The sequence below is a fragment of the Lepidochelys olivacea genome, assembly GCF_965140295.1.
Source record: "Lepidochelys olivacea isolate rLepOli2 genome assembly, chromosome: 13".
Lineage (NCBI taxonomy): Eukaryota > Metazoa > Chordata > Testudines > Cheloniidae > Lepidochelys > Lepidochelys olivacea.
Window position 1 is genome coordinate 29,193,952 of NC_140423.1, and position 16,846 is coordinate 29,210,797.

A 16,846-nucleotide genomic window follows, 5' to 3' on the forward strand; every position below is an offset into this window, starting at 1 on the left:
CAGGCTCATCTGGGTGGGTTTCTTCTGGGTCTCAGAGAGATGCTCACTCTCTGTAGGGCCAGCAATCTCCCGTTCCTTTCCTTCTCAAGCTCTTTGTCGCTGGCCACTGTTCGGGTTCACTGTCGCCCATGGGAGGTGGTGGGGGTCCACACCAAGTATAGCATCCAGTGCTGCATTGAAGCAGTAGGTGTCTAGGGGGCAGCCCCAGGTTTCTGGTTGGCTTCCCTTGTCTTTTGCAGCAGTTCCTTCCCCTTTGCCTGGCATTGTTGCTCATCCCAGTGTGACATTCCCCAGGGTGCAGTTTGGACTGTTGAACTGTGTCTCCTTAATTCCCTAGCCTGGGGTGCCTTTTACACTGCTTTACTGCCAAAACATCCACTCCTGGACCGTTCACACAGTCTTCAGCATGCAAAGTCACTCCCAGCTATGTTACATGAATGCTCTGACGAGTCACTCATGAATTACATACAGGGTGACACCCGAAATTCCTAGTCCCAGCTTTGTCCCCAGAAATGTGCATCTCGTACTGCTCCGTACCCTCCTGAACAATACAAACTCATAGAAAGTCCATCATTTCATCACAGGAAAACGATATATGCACCAGCCTTGTTATCCCAAATGAAATTTCCCACACACTTTAACTAAACACAGTGGTTAAGATAAAACAATAAGACAAGTTTATTAACCACAGAAAGATAGATTTTAAGTGATTACAAATAATGATGCATAAAAGTGAAAATTAATTACAAAAGAAATAGATAAAAAAACAAGCTATTGGCTAACTTAAACTAAGAGAAACTAAAGCCAAGATTTTCCTCACCATACGCTTTCAGCCTGGGAAGCCTCCCACTTAGTTCAGTGTCCTTCAGATATTCACTGATGTCATGAGCAGAGAGATGGGAGGAGGAGTGAAATCAAGTGTTTTCCTCCCCTCCTTATAATTCAGTTTCTTGTGCTAGAAACATCCTTGCTGAGTCATGGCAACACACAGTCTGTTGTGGATGTGAGGTTTGAACCGTCCCTGTGATGAAATGTAAATTTCTTGTTCAGGCCTTCCTGTTGCTGGAGAATGGCTGCTTAAGCAGGTGATAGCCCTTTAACACTGGCTGGAGGGTGTCTTTGTCTCTGAAAAACTGGTTTGGGCCTACTTTTCTTAACCTTGGAGCATGTTATAATAATGTTATGCAGTAGAATCTTGTAACTTTGCATTCAATGTTGATACACACATTTTACCAGGACAAAAATATTCAGCAGAGTATGATTTTTCCAATGATGCCTCACAAGGCATACCTTGTAAAAACGTATCATAATCTTGTAAAAGTAGTGAATATAATGGTACAAACAGTCACACCCAGCCATGCCCCCGCTGCTGCATGCCCTCTGCAATGGCCCAATACGACAGCTTTATTTCCATGGCTATTCCACAGCTGGGCTTGCATTGCTCCTTCTTCCCACCAGCTGAGGAGATCCAGGATTTCTTTCCTGCACCAGGCAGCAGCATGAAGTTTACCACTAGCTTTACATGGAGCCATGCCTGTGTACTGGCTAAGGTGGGCTAGCAGAAGGAGAGGCATTTCAAAAACATGCTGGGAGGGCTTTGGGTCACTCTGACCCCTGGGGAGCAGATTTCCAAATGGTGAGCAGAGCCGTTACAATCACGGGGACAGGGGCATTGTGGGACTGCTCCTGGAGAACTGCTTTAATGGCACAAGTCATGCAGCGTCCCCACGGGCATTGTACTAGTGGCACAGTGCCAGTAGATGTCGTCTGTCGTTCAGGGAGGTGGTTTTCACCACTGGCAGAAAGCCAAGGATTTACCAGCACAACCCTAAATAGATGCACGCAGAGATCTGCTAAACTAAGGCAAGTTTTACTGGTAAAATTTTTGAGTATTGAGCAGGCCTCACTATGCCTCCGTTCTGTACACAGATGGGCGTCATGGCCGCCGCTCCGAAAGTCGGGCCGCTTTGATTGAGGTGCCTATGTCCAGATTTGGGTGCTGACTCGAGGTCCCCAAACATGAACATTTGACACTGAAGCCAAGCAGCGTGTTGATGCCGATTTCAGGAGCAGTAATGCTCAGAGCACTGGTTTCAAACAGGCGCAGGGCCCAATCCAGGCCCAGTGAAGACAGTCGAGATCCTCGCATGGATGTCAGTGGGAGCTGGCCTGAGCACTCAGCTGGGCATGTTTCTCTTGAATGGGTCCCCCAACCCACCGTCCATCACAGCTCACTGATGAACATAATCTTTGCTAACCCAGTGCTGGAACAACCCTCCCTGGCCACCACACACACAGGCTTCTGCTAATGCACCTCCGTCTTCACCTTCAGCACCCCCCGCTATTCCAGCCTAGGCTCCCCCCACACAGCCCTCTTTCACTGCCCCTCAATCCTGATCTGCTGCCAGCCTGCTATTCCAGTCCTGTCCCCTCCACCCCAATAAATGGCTCGTCCAATGCCCATCATCCTGATCTGCAGCACCCCTTGCTATTCCACTGCTAGGTCTCTACTGAGCAAAGATCCTTTGCTGAGCCTGGTTGTCATGCGGAATAATACCCTTTAAGAGGCAGAGACAATTGCTCCCATTTTCCCATGGGATGCTGTAACAGGGTGTGCTAATCAGGAGCTACCTCAGCACCCAGTCACTCCAATACTCACCAGTATACAGAGATGGGGACCTCATGGGAAGACAGAGGGTGTAAATTGCCTGAGCAGAGCTACAACTGAAGGGCTAATTGAAGGGGATGCAACCCCAGCAGGTGGGATTATACAAACTGACAGGAAGGAAGTGCTGGAAGGGGGAGGTGCCCAAAGGATGGCAGAAGTAGGCAGCACTGGCTGCTGCTGCTACTACTCCTGTACGCTTCCCCAGAAGCAAAGGGGGAAGCTAGCGACTCACTGTAAATATAAAATACCATACAACATGGGGGTGGGAAGGAGACCTGGAGTGGTTGTGGTCTGTGGTTGAGGCCTGAAAGGATTCACTGGGGACCACCCTGGGACTGGTGCAAATTGGAATACAGCTGGTCATGCAAAACCTGGCTCTAGCCAATACTAAAAGCCCTTTCCTTTCACTGGTACCAAATGCAACTAGATAATTTTAAAATAAACACTAGAAGCAAAGGAGAGCGCGCATAGGAGCGGACTTATTTGTTTAAAGAATTCCATTTTCATCCTCGAGGAAGGTGTATGCGTGGCTTTGCTTTCATGTAACAAACTACATTTAAAAGCAATTGCTTTTGCAAACACACTATCAAACTTGGAAATTACTGAGATAATGCAGCTTTCGTCTCTGGATGCTCCAGTCTGCGAGGAAGCACAACAGCAGCTCTTGATGAGGACATGAATTTGTTATGACAGTCTAATTTTACAAATCCATGGCTGCCTTATGGCAGAATTATACAGACAGATATTTTTTTAAAAAGCCTAAGGAATCAAAAAATGTATCATGTCACTGGTGAGAAAACAGTCTTGCAGAGTCAACTCCCACAGGTCAGTTCAAGGTACTACCCAGCTGCCTTCGACAGCTCAGCAAACAGCATGCCGGGATGAGTGCCGTACACATTTTGCATGTTTAGACTGATTGACAACTTCAGTTCTTTGCTGCATGTGTGCTGGGATATGAGTTGCTCCACGCTAATAAGAAGTGACAGATCTTTGGGGATAGAGCAAAGAAACAAAAATCACCCTACCCGTTCCTCTGCTGCCTGCCCCCCGCAATCTTAAACAATAGAAATCCTGACTAGAACCTTCATGCAGTATTGTTATGCCTGAATGAAACTGACTTTCCAGGCCAGCATCAGAACCATGTGGGTCTCCGAGAAATAATCTCATCATCATTTCTATTGCTAAACCTCTATTGGGAAGGGGCGCAAAGACACAGCAATATATGTCTGGATAGGTTTTAGGATAGATGCCCGCTGTGGATCCTGCAGCTGAAACAGAGAGAAGGGAAAACAAAACATGGCAGAGAGATGAAGCAGCAAAGTTGGCTCCCAGGCGTGGTGTGGAATAGGAAACTGAAGTGAGCAATCTGTACGGTCAGGATGGAGGAATGGAGAGCCAGAGGGGCAATCTAATTGCACAGACAGCACTGTGGGTAAGTCAGGGAGTGATGGAGTGAAGGATGTGGTATGGGAACTGGCAGAAGGGACATGGATAATGGAATGGCTGACAACACACAGGAGAAAATCAAATGATTCTTAGTTCTATGAACTGGCCGTGCCAAACAGTGCATCAATCCCCCCACTGCACTGTTTGCTCAAAAGGCCAATGAATCATTTGGGGTTAAGGAATTCTATTGTAGACACAAAGCAAGATGCCCCAAACTCATGGGCATGTGCAGCATATGATAAAGCCCAATTTGTTGCTTCTGCCAAATGATCTAAGGATCACGTGTCCGGCTCATGACTGAGGGATATTGCCACATCACTACCGTTCACTATCACTGTGTAAATCTCTCTAATGTGTCATTGATATAACAGTCTAAGTACCATAAATCTGATCTAAGTACATCCATTCCCGCCTGGGATATCACTCACAATCACGTACAAAATGTCTGTTTGCAGTGGCGAATCGGGGAGGGAAGGTTTAGATCCATTTCAATACTAGTATCCGATTATGCAAATGAGCAAGAATAGGGCGGCGTGGGCGTAACCCTATTTAGGTTGTTCCCTTGCAGCCTTCAGTACACGTGGGCATAGCTCCCTAGGCTGAAACTTTCTAACCATCTATGGGATTTAGATACACAATTAATGCCTTAAGTTTTATATTTGAAGGGCCTGATTGTGCCCTGTTTTCCACTTCGATGTTATTATTTACACGTGAGTAAAAGCCTTCCATCCTGATTTGGCAGCATTTTGCCCTCACTGTCCCTGAGTATGTGTGTCTACACATTGGCGCTGGCTGGGAATTTTTTTTTTTAACAAATTGTTTTTTTGATTGAAAAATGCCTATCTGTCAAAACCGAAATTGTTCACAAACCAGGGTCCTGTTCAGCAAATTCCTGACTTGAAAAATGTTTAGAAAAAAGTTTCAAATGTTTTGTTTTGACACTTTTTGAATGGAAAATTCTGCTTTTCCATTTTGGAATGAACTTTTGTTCTCAAATTTTAGCTAATTAGCTAATTAGACGGAAATCGATTTTATAAAAGAAAAATGGTTAAAATCTAAGCAAAACATTTTGAAATGATCAAAACAAAATATTTCAATTGACCCAGAATGAAATTTTTCTTTTTTTCAGTTTGCAAATATTGGCACTTTCAACTTTTCAACCTCATTCGAGATCAACAGTTTTTCCTAATTCTTGAAAATATTTGCAGGATTGGAAAAACATTGCCTCCTCAGCTCTAGACGCAAGGCGTAAACATGGGGTAAACCAAGGCGTAAACATGGGGTAAACCAAGGCGTAAACATGGGGTAAACCAGGCCCTCTGTCTTCTCAACATGTGAACATTAACATAGTTTCTTCTCCAAAATAGTACAGTTTCTGGCCTGAGTGTCTTACAGAAAACTCACCAGTAACGGTGCATAATGATATTTCTGGAGTCTGCTAACCTGTAATTACAGTAAGGATGTTTGCGGATGCATCTAAGCAACATATGAAAGGATGGTTTTTTAAAAAAATTATTTATATTTATTTATTTTGTGAGGAGGAGTCATTGATAGCTGTTCTGTGGAGTCTGTGGTAGGAAGAAACCATACAGACTGAAAGAGTGAGGGAGGAGTTCATGACAAAGAAATTAACAGATGCTTCAGAATAACAGCAGCAAAATAAGGGGCTCTCCTGTGTCCTGTCTCTGAAAATGGCCAATTCCAGCTACTTCAAGGGAAGGGATAGTAAACCTTGCAGTGGGCAGCTAGGGAATAATCTGCCCAGAGAGCAGGTTTCTTCCTGACCCTCATTGGTTAGCTTAGGCCCTGCACCATGAGGGTTTATCTCTCTTCCTAAATGCATTTCAGAAATCGAGAAGAAGTATGGTCCAGTATAGGGTACTCACCTAGGACTTGACCCAAGGTCTGTCAATTCCCTCCTCTACCACAAACTTCCTGTATGACCTTGGGCAAGTCACTTAGGCTCTCTGTCTCAGTTCCCCATTTGTAAAAAACGGAGATAATGGCTGTGAGCATAAATATATTCAAGCTTATGAAGCCTTTTGCTATCCCCACCTGAACAGAGCTAAGAACTATTGTTTTTAATTATTCTTATGCTTCTAGATATTCTCCTTATTCATAGAAATGTCCAGTCCTTTTCTGAAGCCTGCTAAGCTCGTGGTCTCAATAATAACTCTTGGTAACGAGGCACACTGGGTACAATGTTCACATGCCAAAAGCAAATGGGCCTGAATTGGCATATCAGATTCAAACAACTCCAAACTTTGTAGAAGTTTGAATTTAAGTTCTGTGGCTCGTGCTTTGTCTCTAGTTTGAAGTCGTGTACAAATCGGACAAAAGGACATGAAGTCAGAGAAATCAGCTCTGCTTTGTAAGCATCTGTGTGTATGTGATGCTCATAATGAGCTGCTGGAAGGAGATCAGATCACTCATTCATAAGGAAGAGGAGATGAGAGGAAATGTGGAGTGAGCGTATGAGAAGTGAGTGTGGGGGAACTTAGCAAGAAAAGTATTGTAGTTTTTAATGAGGATGATGATTATGTGCAAGCAGCTGTTTACTGATCAGAGACTGAGGGCTTAGTTGATCAGGGATAATTATGTCTCTCTCTCTCTGTAATGTGGAGTTTTCCTACTTTCTGGCTGGGAAGGTTGTTCTGGGCTCCAGAGCCCAGCATCCAGATCTACAACCTCAGCTCCAAAGGGAAGGGCATGTTAACAATGCTAGCAGTAGATCTTTGTCCCCGCAAACTGGGGAGAAAGCTCTTTCAAGAAATCTTCCTAGAAGCAGCTGCCTGATTACGCCGTATTGTCCTCAGTTCCTCCAGTGTAACACAGAAACTTTCAGGCTTGCATGCAGCCATTGCTTACTTGGCTATGGGATTCTGCGTTGCTTGGTCTGCTATTTGGTTCAGTAAAACACTCTGGAGATTGCATCCCAGAATCATTCATCTTTTACAGAATGGCAACCTCTCTTTTGAGGTGCAAGTTGAGCCCTCATTGTTACAACCATTAATCTGAGTACTTGAGCCTCCAACAACATCAGTGCACATGTAGGCAGTGAGTGCGCAGTATGAGTGCTCAGATTGGCATCTCATTTTGTGGGCAGAAACCCTGCAGCTGCTTGCAAGAGGAGAAGATGGGCATCAGGCTTTTTTTCAGTTGTACCGTAGAGCGTCAAAATGTTATTTATGCATCTTGTTTGTTCCATTCAAGCCTGATGAGAAAATACATGACTGCTACACCTGCTTAACAGAAAAGCTCCTGTTAGTGCCAAATTATTTTTCACCGGAAAGAAACTTTGTGAAAGTACAGTATTCGGTTGTAAAAGTTTTTTCTTCAGGGAAATGGAGATCTCTTTTGTTCCACCAGCAGTGCAGACTGAGACGGTAACTAGTGCGTGTTGAGAGTATTTGAACTAGTTTTTATTAGAATCCTAAACTAGACTCTATAGGTAGCATCTCTCAGTGGAATACAGTCATCCCAACTTAAAAGCTGTAAACATGCATGGTTCCCTCTATTCTATCCATCCATAAAGCTGAATGGAAAGGGTGTTTTAAATCTGGTTCCAAAGGGAGTTGTCAGTGACAGATGTGCCTTTCTTTGCTTTAATTAAAGGAGGTTAACTTGATTTGCAAGGAACACTGGGCAGGTTAGCAATCTGCTTCCAGTGGTGAATTGGATTCAGTCCATAAAGTGAAAGGGGTATTAGCATTGGCTGAGAATGTAGCCTAACTCCATCATCTTTCTACTTGTCTAGAGCTCTGTTGTCCTCTTGGGGAGTACATGTAACTGCTGTAAACAGCTAGGAGGGTGACCTTGTGCATAGAGGGGAACTCAGACTGCCACGTAGTCTATTGTCCTTTTAGAAAAGTCCTATCAAATTTATTAGAGATGAAACCAATGGGATTCCATCAAAATGTAATAGTTTTATAAAAAATGGCTTCTAATAAGCTGTAAAATTTAATAGAGAATAAAACCATTTCTATCAGGGTTTTTTTTACCTATACTATAGTTTATTATAACAGGGGATTCTCTTACAGAATTCTCTAGATCAGTGGTTCTCAAACTTCTTTTTTTGTGGGCCACTTGAAAATGGCTGATGGTTTTGGTGGCCCACTCACTGATCTTTCCAAATGTTGTTTGTACTGTTAGCTAACTATTGTAAAGCGCTTTGGATAAAAGCGCTATATGTAAAAATCCTTAATAATTAACGTATTTTTGTTCTACAAATAAAAGCCCACAACTCATATTTTAATATCAGTAGTCTCACCTTTCTAATGCAATGGATGTGCCCTCTCTCCCCCACCGCAGCAGCCCCCAAGCAGGGGCTGGGAAGGAAGGGGGTCTCTCTCTGGCTACAGCAGCCACAGAGCTGAGGCTGGGACGGAGGGCAGTCTCTCCCCAGCAGCTGCGGCCCTGGAGCTGGGGAAAGTCACCTCTTTCTCAGGGCTGCCACGGCCCTGCACATCCTGATCCCACCCACCCCCTCTTCTCACCCTGCTGCCCCCTCCCACCACCTCACCTTACATGTGCGCCTTCTAGAGGGTCCAGGCACCTAATTAGTGGAGACTGCGCAGCTCCATTAATTAGGTGGGTGGCCCTTCATTCTCTCATGTGTGGTCACCCAGGCGTGCACCTTAGAGGGAACTATCCGCAGACCACCTGAATGGAGCTCGTGGTCCACGGACCACAGTTTGAGAACCTCTGCTCTAGAGGATGGTTAACAAAGCATACAGAAAGGGATTCTCTATTGCATTTTCTATGACTGCTCCATAAGGGCTTTGGGGTGCAGCTGTACCAATGTTCTGCTGTCATTTGCATTAATCCTGCAAGGCCCCAGTCCTACAGACATTTACACGTGTCTCTTTACCGGCGTGCGATGTCCCTTTGAGTTTGATCAGGAACAAGGAGCCCGAACCTCCTTAGCCTTTTGGGAAGCTCAGATATGAATCTGACCTTGGCCCTGCCGCCTCTCTACTTAAAAGACATACACACAGTTGTAGAAGTTACTGGGAATTCAAGTCCTCTCTGCTACATGTGAAGGGGGTGGGAGGGAGAGGATGCTCAGAGCCTTCCTCCCATGCCTCAGGGATTGGCGGGAATGGCCATTGCAGCCAATGGCAAAGCCCACGCTGGCTTCAGCGAGAGCACAACTGGCCCCCTAGGTGGGCAGCAAGCTGCCGAAACAAAGAGGCAAGGAGAAGCCGCCACTGCTTCTATGCATGAAGGCAAGTCCTAGTAGCAGCCAGCGATGCTGGAGGTTGGGTGACCTGCTTCTGTCCTCTATCACACAGCAGGGCTGTGTCAATGCGAGAGGAGGTGCTCAGACATGGCCCCTGAGGAGATGGCATTAGAGAAAGGATCAAGGCTGGTGTGTATGTGTGTGTAAGAAGGTGTTAGAGTTCTAAGCAGTCATGGTGGGAGCTAGGCTGTAATTCCTCATCTTTCCCATCCTCCCCGTACCAGCACTAGTTGTAGCCCAGTGGGTGACCGTATCAGCCTCACCATGTGAATACACAGTAGGTAAAAAAACCTGATTCCTGAGATATTGGTCAAACATTAATGTTCTGAAAAATAAACAGGCTTTTCCTGTAGCAAATGGGATAAACATAAATTATCCCCAGATCAGGAGTGTTCCTCGCAGCACTGTGCCTCTTAGTGACAGTCTGTTCCTGAGCTCATAAGGAATTACAAGTTCCATATGCAGCCATACATGTGCCTGCTGCTAGCCAACTCTTCCGCATGCTCGCCTGTGCGCTTGTGCTCCTGTAAGAGATGCCAGGCTTGGCACGTGCAAGCTACTTGCATTTTAAAGACATAGGGCAGCCAGGGTCCGGGCTCAGTGACACTGTATCGAATAAAATGGAGGCAGCAGAGTTCCAGGGTGTATCTGAAATCAGACTCTGGCTTATTGTGTGTCAGTGGCATCTGTCCAAAATATGGAACAAGCGTGCAGGTGAGCGTGCAGGTGAGCGTGCAGAGAGCCAAACACAGGGGATACTGTTGTACAGGGTGCTCTGGGGCTCGCCAAAGGTGTCCATTTCAAAACATTGTGCACGAGTGTAATGATACGTGCTGTAGCTGTTGTGTTGTTGTTGAGCTATTATTAGCTGCCTCTGTGCACCATACAGAGTTCCAGGCAGGGTGGGATCCCTGATTAAAAAAAAAAGGAAGCAAAGCTGGAATTTGAAGTGGGTGGAAGCCTAGTCGCTCGGTCTCTACCATATAGTTCTTTGTACAACAGACACCTACCTGAGAAGGATTTTGTTTTGATTGAGGATTTGATTCCCTATCACAACAGACATCCAGGTGTATTCCTGCCCTGCCTTGCACCATCATTTATGGCTGTGCTATGTGGGTGTAAAATGCTAAAATGGGTGCAAGTGAGTGGAGGGCTCCAATCTGGTAGCACTTCAGCCCCACTTTGCATAGGTGCAGATGACTCCAGAAGGTGCCAGGCGGCCCACCGTGCTGTCCTTGTGATGCACAGCCAACTATTGCAGCTGGGTATGACATTTACTGAACTTGGGTCAGTTGCTGTCACCTGCAGGAGCTGCAGATTTTACTCTGATTACTGGCACAGGGCACTTCAAAACCAAAGAAATCATAAACAAACAAAATACCTTGGACCATCCAAAAACCAAGTTAAACAATCCTCATGCTTGTTCCATTTCTGGTCAGTGTGTGTGGCAGGGCTCTGTGAGTTCAGACTCACAGGGTCCCCAGAATTCTTTGTGGGTGTGTGGGGGTTACTGCCTACCCCTTCAGGGAATGGCTGGAGACCCCACTCCTGAAAACCCCTTGGACTTTGGGGAACTGGGAAGGTACAACGCCATCAAAGCAAAGGCCCTATATATCCACGCCAGGGCCTGACTCCCCCATTTTTTCCCAGCCAGAGCAGCCCTTAGAGAACAGGCCCCTACTAGAGGCTTTCAAAGAGTAGAAGTCAGAATTAAGCTTAGAAGTCCAAAACTCGGTGACTGCTGGGCATTTGGAGGAGGGGATGAAGCCTGGAACAATTCTTCTATATTCCATCACAGGACACTTGTTCAGCTGGGATGCTCTTCCCCCCTGGAGAGGGTCATTGTATCCACACCTGCTGGTGAATGTATGCACTAACATGTACAGGAATAAAAGTGCTGAGTCCATGTCACTGTGGTGCGTAGGGGCAGGGCCAGGAAGGTGGGGCCCTGGGGCACTGTGTAGTGAGGTGCGCCTTGGGCTGCCTTAATCCAGCCCTGTGAGGGAGGTTCCTGGGCACGCAGCCCAAGGGGAGCAGCTATTCCCAGGGGAAGGACCCAGGCCCGGAAGTAATTCTGAGAGGGAGTCTGGGGTCTCTTCCTCCCACTGGTGAGGGAAACAGAACACGAAACTGCAGCAGCAGCTGAGTTGTCTCCAAGAAACAGACCAGTGGACCTGTGTGCCTGTGGTGGCCAGGTCATGGGAAGCCAGGCCCAATAGTCAGAGCCAGAGTCTTCAGTCACAAATTGGGAACCAGAGTCAGGCCGGGTCAGGATACCAGGGGACCAGAGGCAGGAACCAAACTGGAGGCCAGGAACCACAAGTCAGATACAGATGTCAAGCCATGTTGGATGCCAGGAAATTAAGTGCAGAAGCAGGGAGCCCAAGGCACACTGTCCAGAGTTGTTTGGACAGCTCCTTGTTCCTGCTGCTGGTTTAAAAAGGGCCAGCTGGTCAATCAGCCACTCTGGGACTCTGCCATTCAGACCTCAGGGGTGGAGCCTCACTCTGGGCTTCATGGGTTCCAGGTAAGCCATGGTCAGCAGGCAGCCAAGTGGAGCACTGGAGAGTAGCTGCTCCTGTGGGCCTGGGTCCGAGACCCAGGGGTCATGACACTGCTTGCTGCCATTGCTTGGGGAGTAAGCCTGCTTGTGCCAGGTTGCCATTAGGCAGACTGCCAAGCCATGTGTCTCAGGTGCCCAGCTGCACAGCACAAATTAGAAACACTGAACAGTCAAAGCCAACAGCTTGTGAATGTCGCACCATCTGAAAATGATTCGTCCAGTGCTGGGCATGTAATGACTCCACGGGCAGAAAGCTAGAGTCGGCTGGTGAATGATTCTCTATTGAAACCATGGGCTAAACAAATTCCTCATGAAAGTTGTTTATGGCTGAAGGCGTGTCCGGCCAGGGCCGTCACTCTTCGGGGCGGCGGGGAACCAGACCGCCTCGCTACTTCTGTCAGGTGTGTTGGGGAACTAGCCTGCCTGAGCAAAGAGTTCAATAGCAAAGCCCAGGCCCTGGGTCAGGGCAGGGCAACAAACAGTCCTCAGGCAGGGGCTGAGCAGAGAGTTCAATAGCAAAGCCCAGGCTCCTGGCTCCGATCGGCCTGGGAGAGGGGGAGACTGCCACCCGCGACATGGGTGGCAGGGGGGACGCAGGCCCACCCACTCCACTGCGTCCCAGCCTGGGGCCCTAGCAGCGGCAGAAGACCCGCTGCTGTGTCAGTGGGGTTCTTGGCAGCAACACACTGACATTGGCTCTGGCAGTGTTGCAGCCTGACTAGGGTCGGCTGCCCCGGGGCTACCTCCTACCTCCCCCTCTAGAGGTTCCTGGGTCCAGCCGGCATCCTCCAAGGGGGTCACACACCATGGGCTCCTTGGGGTAACTGGCGTTCAGTTGGCTTGGCAGCACCTCAGGGTAACTGGCAAACGGCAAGCTTGGCAGCGTCTCTGGGCTCGGGCTAGCATCAGGCATTGGCTGGTCTGGCCAGTCCTCGGGTTGGCCACCGATCGCCGTGGTCTCCTGGTTGGGAGCTCCACCACATGCATCTGGCCTCTCCCATGGCTGTGTTTCAACTGAGCTCTAGGGTCGGGCTTTTATACTTCTGGTCCTGCGCCTTGACTTCTGAGGGGCGGGTGCAGGGTTCCCTGGCTCCGCCCACTTTGGCGTCCAGAGAGGCTCGTCATTCTCCGGGGCAGCAGGGAACACAGACCGCCTCACTACAGTGGCCAATAGGTTGATTGGTTCTAGCAGTCTCCACATCCCCTGGGGGAGGCGGGGAGGAGGCAGGAATGGGGTCAAACTATAGGGATACCTACTGTTGATGGGAAAAAGTAGGGAAAACTCTGCCCCTTCCCAAACTGTCACATTTATAGTGTTGGATTTTTGAGAGACTTGGCATGGCTCATGCATTTAAGATCATCACATCCTTCTGCAACTTGATGTTCTAGCTATTTAATTTTCTCAAGCACAAACAAATCAGAAATGAAGTCTGGTCTGAAATTGCTGTTTCGATGTTATGTGACATTTTCAGATGTGCAAGGTAACAATGTGTACAGGGCACCAAGCAAGGAGCTTGCTTTCTGTGCTCAAATTCTCAATTGAGACATGCACTTTCAAAGCAAAAGGACCTTGCTTGGATGGAAAAGTACAGAGCACAGTACTCTAACAAAGAGCTGCCTAGTCACTGTGCTGCTGGGCAGGGACCAGGACACGGGCCCTGTAATGAACCGTTATAGCATTCAAAGTTTTTAAAAGCCACTCAAGGATATTGGATATTGCCGTCTAACTGGGCCACACAGATGGGATGGGTTCTGGCAGAGAAGGGTGTTTCTACCTATTGAATGTGTGAATAGGCTGCTGTGCATTGAACCTATGCACGCGCTTTGCAGTAGTTGGCTACTTTGCAGTTCTGGACCAGGTGGGACACCCAGCAGCAAGCACTAGAGTGATCTGTTGCTTTGTCTCTTGGTCTGCCACAGAGCTCCAGCATTGGCTGCTACATGGGGCAGCCATGGGAAAATAATGCCAGGACACTGATGGCCTTTTCATTGGCAATACTCATCGCTGGCAAGGGATAAAACCCAAGTTGCACCTCCTGGCTGCAGGTGAGCTGGCAGTGGGTTTCGCCACTGGGAATGAACGGTGCCCATAGCATCTGAACGGAAGAGATTGCACATTGGTGATGTTACGCTGCATATTGGATCGCACTGCAAGGCTCCACAGGCCTAACTGAGTGATCCACTGAGCTGCTTCTTACATCAGAGATTCAGAAATGTCAGGCTGGAAGGGACCTCAAGAAGTCATCTAGTCCAGTCCCCTGTGTTGAGGCAGGACCAAGTAAAACCTAGACCATCCCTGGCAGGTGTTTGTCCAACCTGTTCTTAAAGACCCCCAACGTGGGCATTCCACAGCCTCCCTTGGAAGCCTGTTCCAGCGCTTAACTACCTTGAGAGTTAGAAAGTTTTTCCTAATATCTCACCTCAGTCTCCCTTGCTGGAGATTACGCCCAACACTTCCTGTCCTCCTGTCAGTGAGCTAAGGCACAGGGTAGGACTGAAGTGCCCATGTAGGTGAGTAGCATTGTCTCTACCATTTCTTGACACCCCCTCAACCTTGCAGCTTCCTGCTGCTCTTCACAGGGCACTCACCCTGATCTCTCCCAGGTGTTACTTGTTCTCTCATCAGGATTAGCTAGCCCAGGGGTTCTCAAACTGGGGATTGGGACCCCTCAAGGGGCCGCGAGGTTATTACACGGTGGGTCGTAAGCTGTCAGCCTCCACCCCAAACCCTACTTTGCCTCCAGCATTTATAATGGTGTTAAATATATAAAAAAGTGTTTTTAATGTATGGGGGGGGGTTGCACTCAGAGGCTTGCTGTGTGAAAGGGGTCACCAGTTCAAAAGTCTGAGAACTCCTGAGCTAGCCCCAGCCCTTAAGGGACAAGCCACCCTGGGTCTGTCCACGCAGCAAAGAAAACCCCATGGCTCAGGCTAGAGGGGTGGTTTCACAGCTGTGTAGACTTCTGGGCTCCACCTGGAGCCCATGCTCTGGGACCCTCCCAGCCCACAGGGTCCTACAGCCTGGGCTCCAGCCCAAGCCCAGAGATCTACACAGCCAATGAAACAGCCCCGCAGCTGGAGGCCCACGAGCCGAGGTCAGCTGGCATGGGTCAACCATGGGTGTCTAGTTGCTGTGTAGATGTAACACCAGGAAACATCCCCAGTGAATCACTGCAACATGAAAATGAACCCCTGGAATGTCAGGGCCCAAGTGGAGATGTTCAGCTGTTTTCTCCTTTGACTGAATAGATAAGATTCTTGATTATCCAAAAACATGGAGAGAGGCTGGGCCATTGCTACAAATTAGGAGAGGTGGTTCTTTGTTTAAATATACTACTCCTATTTGAAAATATTTTGAGAGGAAAAAATTAGCATGCAATTTCACTTATGACATTATCTACTTTTAAAGCAGGGGGTAGGAGGGAAGGTTTACATTTGTGAGACAGCCAGGGAAAAAATGTACTTTGCAAATTCCCTCTTATTCAGTTCAATTAAATAAGCTCTTAGCCTCTTAGGCACATCTGACAAGAAATGTTTTGTCTTGCGCACACACACACACGCACGTAAAGAAGCAGCATGCATACTGTCTTTTCTCTCTGTTTTGCCGTATTACTTTGTGATTTAGAGACGAACTAATAAATTGTCTTGTTTCTGAGTGTGTAGCTAGCAGCACAAATAACAAGTCAAAGAATTCAGACTTTGTGTCCAATATACTGAGAAAACACCAACCTCTGGCAAGGATGACCTAAATTACTATTAATTATAGTGGTAGGACTAAATATCTGTGTGCCATGTGTTTACAACTGTAGCAATAAACAATTTGTTCTCAAGATTATTATGAACCGTTTATATTTGGTCTACAAAAGGACTGTTTGTTCCCTAAAAACCTGCATCAGGAATTGAATTGTGAAAGGAAAATAAAATGCCTGCATGAGCAAAACAGGGCTTGGAGCTCCTCCATTACAGGATACTGAGTCTAACTCTTCCACTCCAGAGCTAACTGGAATGGTAGCATGAGTTTTCAGCAGATTATTGGAGTCAAAACGTCTTCACAGAACTACCAGCATCAAAGGAGTCAGGAACAAGTCCTTATTCACCCTGGAGTGTAACTCCAAAGCCATTTGACTCTGAGGATGTTATAGTTTCCAATATTTCCATCTGCAAACTACAAAAGGATCATTTATCTATCAGAAGCCATCCAAGTGCTACTGTCCAATCCTCCTGCATTACTCACCATCTGCTGGCATCTAAACACTGTAGGAAGAGAGTCTATCTATTGTGCAGGACACTCCTGATTTTGCTAGGGAAGGCCCAGCTCAGCTAGACAATACTGACATGTTGCAAGGTTTCAGAGGGCAGGAGATCTCACAATATCAGATCATCTCCAGTGGCCTCCATTTTGGGTCGAAAATCTCACAGAATCAGCTCATCACATTTTGGTGCAGCAGAATCCAAATTCTAACCCTAGCTCTGACTGAACCTGACACTCAAACACTAAACTCTAGCTTATCTGGAGCTGAACACAATGCCACCTTCCAGAGACTCATAGTACTACTTCATTGGGTTTGAAGCTGGACGCAGGCCCACGGGCCTGTGCGACACACACTCTTGTGAAAGCTACAGCTACATCCAAGCCTCAGCTTCTCAGAGTTCACTCATTTACAATGGACCACACTGTGCAAATACACCCACTCATGTTCATGGGCCACTCACCTGGGGAAAGCGATCATGATTTGGCCTGAAATGTGGCTAGAACAAAGTTTCATTTTGAAATGGCAGGGGAAAAGGAGTCTGAGATGTCACTGGTCAGGAGAAAACCAGCTTTGAAAGGTGGCAGTTCTCTTAATCAGAGATATCATTCCCCTTAGGAGTTCATGGCTTTGGTGAAAACCCACAACAGTTCTGCACGCTTAGGGCCAGATTTTCA